The sequence below is a fragment of the Coregonus clupeaformis genome, chromosome 33 (genome assembly GCF_020615455.1).
Source record: "Coregonus clupeaformis isolate EN_2021a chromosome 33, ASM2061545v1, whole genome shotgun sequence".
Classification (NCBI taxonomy): Eukaryota; Metazoa; Chordata; class Actinopteri; order Salmoniformes; family Salmonidae; genus Coregonus; species Coregonus clupeaformis.
The window spans coordinates 2,551,692-2,559,338 of record NC_059224.1 but is presented as its reverse complement, the minus strand read 5'-3'; the positions used below and the strand labels follow the sequence as shown (position 1 = coordinate 2,559,338).

Below are 7,647 nucleotides of genomic sequence, written 5' to 3'. Positions count from 1 at the left end.
AGTGATGTATTGTATTGGTGGGGGGATAGTGATGTATTGTATTGGTCGAGGGGATAGTGATGTATTGTATTGGTCGAGGGGATAGTGATGTATTGTATTGGTCGAGGGGATAGTGATGTATTGTATTGGTCAAGGGGGATAGTGATGTATTGTATTGGTCGAGGGGGATAGTGTAGTAATAAAGACTGGAAGTAACTGGGACAGAATTGAGCTGCAGCTGCTGGGCTCAAATGTGACTAAATAAAAGAAGACAATCTGCTGGGTTCACAGGCCTCCTCTTAGCCTACAGCCATCTACTGTCCATGCCTGTTCTATCTTCCTTCTGGGGCTGTGCCTCCTGTAGATTGCGATGAGCAGTCCCAAAAAGAGGAGTCATATCTGTGCCCTATGGCAGTTGGTCAGGTTTGACCTTTTGGAACATCTAACGGTCGCCTTGCTCCTGTTCTTCCTGACAAGATCCAAGGGGGAGGGATCACTCTCCTGCCCTAGCCAATCACATACTATTCCTCCTGACCACATGCTGCGTCCTCTCCTGCCCTAGCCAATCACATACTATCCTCCTGACCACATGCTGCGTCCTCTCCTGCCCTAGCCAATGACATACTATCCTCCTGACCTCGACAGATGACAGTCACCAGAAAGAGCTGAGCTTGTGCTTTCTCTTCTTGGTTGAAGGGCTAACATTAAAACTGAGCCTTTTCTCAGAGGGAAAATGGCAACCACTTCTAGTCTTTCTCCATGCCAAAATGTATTTAACTAATTATGTGACTTCTGAAGGTAATTGGTTGCACCAGATCTTATTTAGGGGCTTCATAGCAAAGGGGGTGAATACATATGCACGCACCACTTTTCCGTTATTTATTTTTTAGTATTTTTTGAAACAAGTTATTGTTTTCATTTCACTTCACCAATTTGGACTATTTTGTGTATGTCCATTACATGAAATCCAAATAAAAATCAATTTCAATTACAGGTTGTAATGCAACAAAATCGGAAAAACGCCAAGGGGGATGAATACTTTTGCAAGGCACTGTATGTGAAAATATGAAGTGCATATTCCTATTAAACTTCACAGTAAGGAATAAGTTTGTAAAGGAAAAATATGTTCCTACCTTAGTTTTCAAAACCTCCCACAATGACTCTCCCCATGTCAAGTCCATTTTAACTCCCGACAGTCAATTTCTGGCTCAAAGTCAATTTCTCGCTCAAAGCCATTGGTTGGGACTGTTATATGCCCGAACTCAAAATCAATTGGGCTCTCCAAAAGTAACATGGTCGCTGTGATAGGACATGTTTTTGTGATTGACGATTTTCAGTATTTTTCCCTGTCTAATGCAGCTGTAGCAGTCTCTGTCTTTCTCCCACCTTGAGTTGAAACCTTTCACGTCCGACTTTGTCAGTGTTAACCAGGCTCTATATGCACACAAGCTTAGTAGGACATGTTTGTGTGTGGGGAAAAGTAGGATTGCCAATTTAAAAATCAAAATACATCTCTATAAATGCTGGATAGTACATTCATATCACTCAAAACTAGAAAATCCTATTTCCTTTCATTCAGTGAGGTATAAACCTACAGCTAGACAGAGATAAAGATAACATGTGATTTACAATGTACTTTACCTCAAATCACACCAGATGACTGTCTGTTTGGCAACATACTGCAGCTAGCAGCCATGCTAAACCTTGTTATGGTTCCAGCAGCCAGCTCTGACACATCACTGACACACTCACTCACACAAACAGCACGCACAACAACCACACACACCAACACACACACAGAGACACACACGCTGGCACAGAAAGACGGTCCTCCTTCCAAACCCACAAGAGTTAAGTAGCTTCTGGACATTAGCTGTCACTCTGTTAGTCAGTCTCTGATGTGTGTGTGTGTGTGTGTGTGTGTGTGTGTGTGTGTGTGTGTGTGTGTGTGTGTGTGTGTGTGAGACAGTCTGTGTGTCTCCGACTGCTCTCTCTTCCACCCTGATTCCCCCGGTAAATAATGCAGACATAAAAAAACCCAGCTCTAATAATGTCACCCAAAACCCAGCTACATTCACTCTAATAATGTCATTCTGTCTGGCACAAAGCTCACAGCCCTCATCCAGTCACAAAGCTCACAGGCCTCATCCAGGCACAAAGCTCACAGCCCTCATCCAGGCACAAAGCTCACAGCCCTCATCCAGTCACAAAGCTCACAGCCCTCATCCAGTCACAATGCTCACAGCCCTCATCCAGTCACAAAGCTCACAGCCCTCATCCAGGCACAATGCTCACAGCCCTCATCCAGTCACAAGGCTCACAGCCCTCATCCAGTCACAATGCTCACAGCCCTCATCCAGTCACAAAGCTCACAGCCCTCATCCAGTCACAATGCTCAAAGCCCTCATCCAGTCACAATGCTCACAGCCCTCATCCAGGCACAATGCTCACAGCCCTCATCCAGTCACAATGCTCACAGCCCTCATCCAGTCACAAAGCTCACAGCCCTCATCCAGTCACAATGCTCACAGCCCTCATCCAGTCACAAAGCTCACAACCCTCATCCAGTCACAAAGCTCACAGCCCTCATCCAGTCACAAAGCTCACAGCCCTCATCCAGTCAAAGCTCACAGCCCTCATCCAGTCACAAAGCTCACAGCCCTCATCCAGTCACAAAGGTCACAGCCCTCATCCAGTCACAAAGCTCACAGCCCTCATCCAGTCACAATGCTGTCAGCCCTCATCCAGTCACAAAGCTCACAGCCCTCATCCAGTCACAAAGCTCACAGCCCTCATCCAGTCACAAAGCTCACAGCCCTCATCCAGTCACAATGCTTCCAACAACAATTGTCTCACAGGAACACAACAGCCAGAGTAGAAGCCACAGCAACAACGTTTCTGTCCTCTGAAAAAGGGTTTGATCATTTTCATCATTCGAATGATGATGTTGATGATGATGGTGTTGATAATGATGATGGTGTTGATGATGATGGTGTTGATGATGATGATGGTGGTGATGTGTGGATAATATCTTCTCTTATCATTAATCACCATCTAATCTTCGTAATCCAGACCTAGTTTACAACCTAAACATTAGGACACTAGCAGTCCTAACCACCAGATGACTAACCAGTCACTACACAGTCACTATGGCAGCTAGTGTCCTAACCACCAGATGACTAACTAGTCACTATGGCAGCTAGTGTCCTAACCACCAGATGACTAACCAGTCACTATGGCAGCTAGTGTCCTAACCACCAGATGACTAACCAGTCACTATGGCAGCTAGTGTCCTAACCACCAGATGACTAACCAGTCACTATGGCAGCTAGTGTCCTAACCACCAGATGACTAACCAGTCACTATGGCAGCTAGTGTCCTAACCACCAGATGACTAACCAGTCACTATGGCAGTTAGTGTCCTAACCACCAGATGACTAACCAGTCACTACACAGTCACTATGGCAGCTAGTGTCCTAACCACCAGATGACTAACCAGTCACTACACAGTCACTATGGCAGCTAGTGTCCTAACCACCAGATGACTAACCAGTCACTATGGCAGCTAGTGTCCTAACCACCAGATGACTAACCAGTCACTACACAGTCACTATGGCAGCTAGTGTCCTAACCACCAGATGACTAACCAGTCACTACACAGTCACTATGGCAGCTAGTGTCCTAACCACCAGATGACTAACCAGTCACTACACAGTCACTATGGCAGCTAGTGTCCTAACCACCAGATGACTAACCAGTCACTATGGCAGCTAGTGTCCTAACCACCAGATGACTAACCAGTCACTATACAGTCACTATGGCAGCTAGTGTCCTAACCACCAGATGACTAACCAGTCACTACACAGTCACTATGGCAGCTAGTGTCCTAACCACCAGATGACTAACCAGTCACTACACAGTCACTATGGCAGCTAGTGTCCTAACCACCAGATGACTAACCAGTCACTACACAGTCACTATGGCAGCTAGTGTCCTAACCACCAGATGACTAACCAGTCACTACACAGTCACTATGGCAGCTAGTGTCCTAACCACCAGATGACTAACCAGTCACTATGGCAGCTAGTGTCCTAATTTATGGACGTAATGCATTAACACACACACACACACACACACGCACACACACACACACACACACACACACACACTAGGGAATCATTAAAATATGAATCCAAAAGGAGCATATACAAACCCCTCAGGTTCACATTTAAATGTAATAATTAATTTATACTGCGTTGGTTTCAAAGTGACTCTAGCTGTTCAGCACATCTCTGTGTGCGTCCCAAATGGCCACCCTATTCCCCATAGTGCACTACGTTGAACAGGGCCCTTAAGTCTCTGGTCTAAAGTAGTGCACTATGTAGGGAATAGGGTGGTCATTTGGGACGCAGTCTGTGAAATGAGTCAGTCTGCTCAGTTAGTCAGTCTGCCGAGGATTTGCAATGTCTAGGTGCAATATTCAATCAAAATCAGAAACCGGGATTCCAGGGTTAAAGTCAAAAATATTATTCTCAGTAAATCATGTTTTATTTATGTTTATGACTTTGTTACTCCAGAAACTGGTTTGATTGAATAGAGTAGAGCTGTACCGTACTCTACTGTACTTTAAGTCTACATCTCAAATTGCACCCTATTCCCAAAGTGCACTACTTTGGGTCCTGGTCCCTGGTCAAAGGTAGTCCACTATATAGGGAATAGGGTGCCATGTAGGATGCACCCTAAGTGTCTGTTTTTGTCTTCCCCTGAGCTCTGGTGGAGGCTTGAGGAAGAAGTGTTTTCTCGCCCAGGGAGAGACTCTTCAACCAAACGCTTCACACTTCAGAGTGACAGCACACAGCAGCAAGCACTGCCATGAGCTAGAGACCAACCGCCAGTCTCTCTCTCTCTCTCTCTCTCTCTCTCTCTCTCTCTCTCTCTCTCTCTCTCTCTCTCTCTCTCTCTCTCTCTCTCTCTCTCTCTCTCTCTCTCTCTCTCTCTCTCTCTCTCTCTCTCTCTCTCTCTCTCTCTCTCTCTCTCTCTCTCTCTCTCTCTCTCTCTCTCTCTCTCTCTCTCTCTCTCTCTCTCTCTCTCTCTCTCTCTCTCTCTCTCTCTCTCTCTCTCTCTCTCTCTCTCTCTCTCTCTCTCTCTCTCTCTCTCTCTCTGTGTGTCTCTCTCTCTATGGCTCTGTATGTCTCTCTCTCTCTATGGCTCTGTCTGTCTCTCTGTCTCTCTGTCTCTATGTCTCAATGTCTCTGTATGTCTCTCTGTCTATCTCTCTGTCTCTATGTCTCTGTCTGTCTCTATGTCTCTGTATGTCTCTCTGTCTATCTCTCTGTCTCTATGTCTCTATGGCTCTGTCTGTCTCTCTGTCTCTATGTCTCGATGTCTCTGTATGTCTCTCTGTCTATCTCTCTGTCTCTATGTCTCTGTCTGTCTCTCTGTCTCTATGTCTCTCTGTCTCTATATGTCTGACTATATCTCTCTCTCTCTATGGTTCTGTCTCTCTCTATATATACAGTGGGGAGAAGTATTTGATACACTGCTGATTTTGCAGGTTTTCCTACTTACAAAGCATGTAGAGGTCTGTAATTTTTATCATAGGTACACTTCAACTGTGAGAGACGGAATCTAAAACAAAAATCCAGAAAATCACATTGTATGATGTTTAAGTAATTAATTTGCATTTTATTGCATGACATAAGTATTTGATCACCTACCAACCAGTAAGAATTCCGGCTCTCACAGACCTGTTAGTTTTTCTTTAAGAAGCCCTCCTGTTCTCCACTCATTACCTGTATTAACTGCACCTGTTTGAACTCGTTACCTGTATAAAAGACATCTGACCACACACTCAATCAAACAGACTCCAACCTCTCCACAATGGCCAAGACCAGAGAGCTGTGTAAGGACATCAGGGATAAAATTGTAGACCTGCACAAGGCTGGGATGGGCTACAGGACAATAGGCAAGCAGCTTGGTGAGAAGACAACAACTGTTGGCGCAATTATTAGAAAATGGAAGAAGTTCAAGATGACGGTCAATCACCCTTGGTCTGGGGATCCATGCAAGATCTCACCACGTGGGGCATCAAGGGATCAGCCCAGAACTACACGGCAGGACCTGGTCAATGACCTGAAGAGAGCTGGGACCACAGTCTCAAAGGAAACCATTAGTAACACACTACGTCGTCATGGATTAAAATCCTGCAGCGCACGCAAGGTCCCCCTGCTCAAGCCAGCGCATGTCCAGGCCCGTCTGAAGTTTGCCAATGACCATCTGGATGATTCAGAGGAGGAATGGGAGAAGGTCATGTGGTCTGATGAGACAAAAATAGAGCTTTTTGGTCTAAACTCCACTCGCCGTGTTTGGAGGAAGAAGAAGGATGAGTACAACCCCAAGAACACCATCCCAACCGTGAAGCATGGAGGTGGAAACATCATTATTTGGGGATGCTTTTCTGCAAAGGGGACAGGATGACTGCACCGTATTGAGGGGAGGATGGATGGGGCCATGTATCATGAGATCTTGGCCAACAACCTCCTTCCCTCAGTAAGAGCATTGAAGATGGGTCGTGGCTGGGTCTTCCAGCATGACAACGACCCGAAACACACAGCCAGGGCAACTAAGGAGTGGCTCCGTAAGAAGCATCTCAAGGTCCTGGAGTGGCCTAGCCAGTCTCCAGACCTGAACCCAATAGAAAATCTTTGGAGGGAGCTGAAAGTCCGTATTGCCCAGCGACAGCCCCGAAACCTGCAGGATCTGGAGAAGGTCTGTATAGAGGAGTGGGCCAAAATCCCTGCTGCAGTGTGTGCAAACCTGGTCAAGACCTACAGGAAACGTATGATCTCTGTAATTGCAAACAAAGGTTTCTGTACCAAATATTAAGTTATGCTTTTCTGATGTATCAAATACTTATGTCATGCAAAAAAATGCACATTAATTACTTAAAAATCATACAATGTGATTTTCTGGATTCCGTCTCTCACAGTTGAAGTGTACCTATGATACAAATGACAGACCTCTACATGCTTTGTAAGTAGGAAAACCTGCAAAATCGGCAGTGTATCAAATACTTGTTCTCCCCACTGTATATGTCTCTCTCTCTCTCTCTCTCTCTCTCTCTCTCTGTATCTCCCTCTCTCTGTATCTCCCTCTCTCTGTATCTCCCTCTCTCTCTCTCTGTATCTCTCTCTCTCTCTCTGTATCTCTCTCTCTCTCTCTCTGTATCTCTCTCTCTCTGTATCTCTCTCTATCTCTCGTCCCCTACTGGCCTGTCTCTCTGACCTCTCTCTTCTCATCAAGAGAGGATATTGTACATTCTACAGCCTGCTGTATTCTACAAACTGGACTGAGTTGACAGACAGTTTTAAGCCAACTGAGAATTGTAAAGAAAGGAGGACAAGTGCTGTTGGAGTTAAAAGGAAAAGTCAGCAAACAGTGAGGAAGAGAAATGCATTGTTCCACTGGGATTTCACTTGACAGTGAACAAGTGTGCATTTTCATATAACAAAGAATAAGCTATAGGCTGTATGTGATATACAACCAATGAGTCTGTGGTATCCTTAAAATAGGACTTTGTATTTTGAAAGTTATGAATTCAGACACCAACAGTAATGTAAATTGTCCTTGTGCCCTGGAGTAGAAAAATAGCATATGTCTGAAGTTAGT

General features: G+C 45.2%; 1 protein-coding gene across 1 annotated transcript in view; it reads right to left on the bottom strand.

The window, feature by feature from the left end:
- Nucleotides 1-7,647, bottom strand: part of LOC121549203 (low density lipoprotein receptor adapter protein 1) — a 144,242-nt gene that overhangs the window by 135,834 nt on the left and 761 nt on the right. The window lies entirely within an intron of this gene.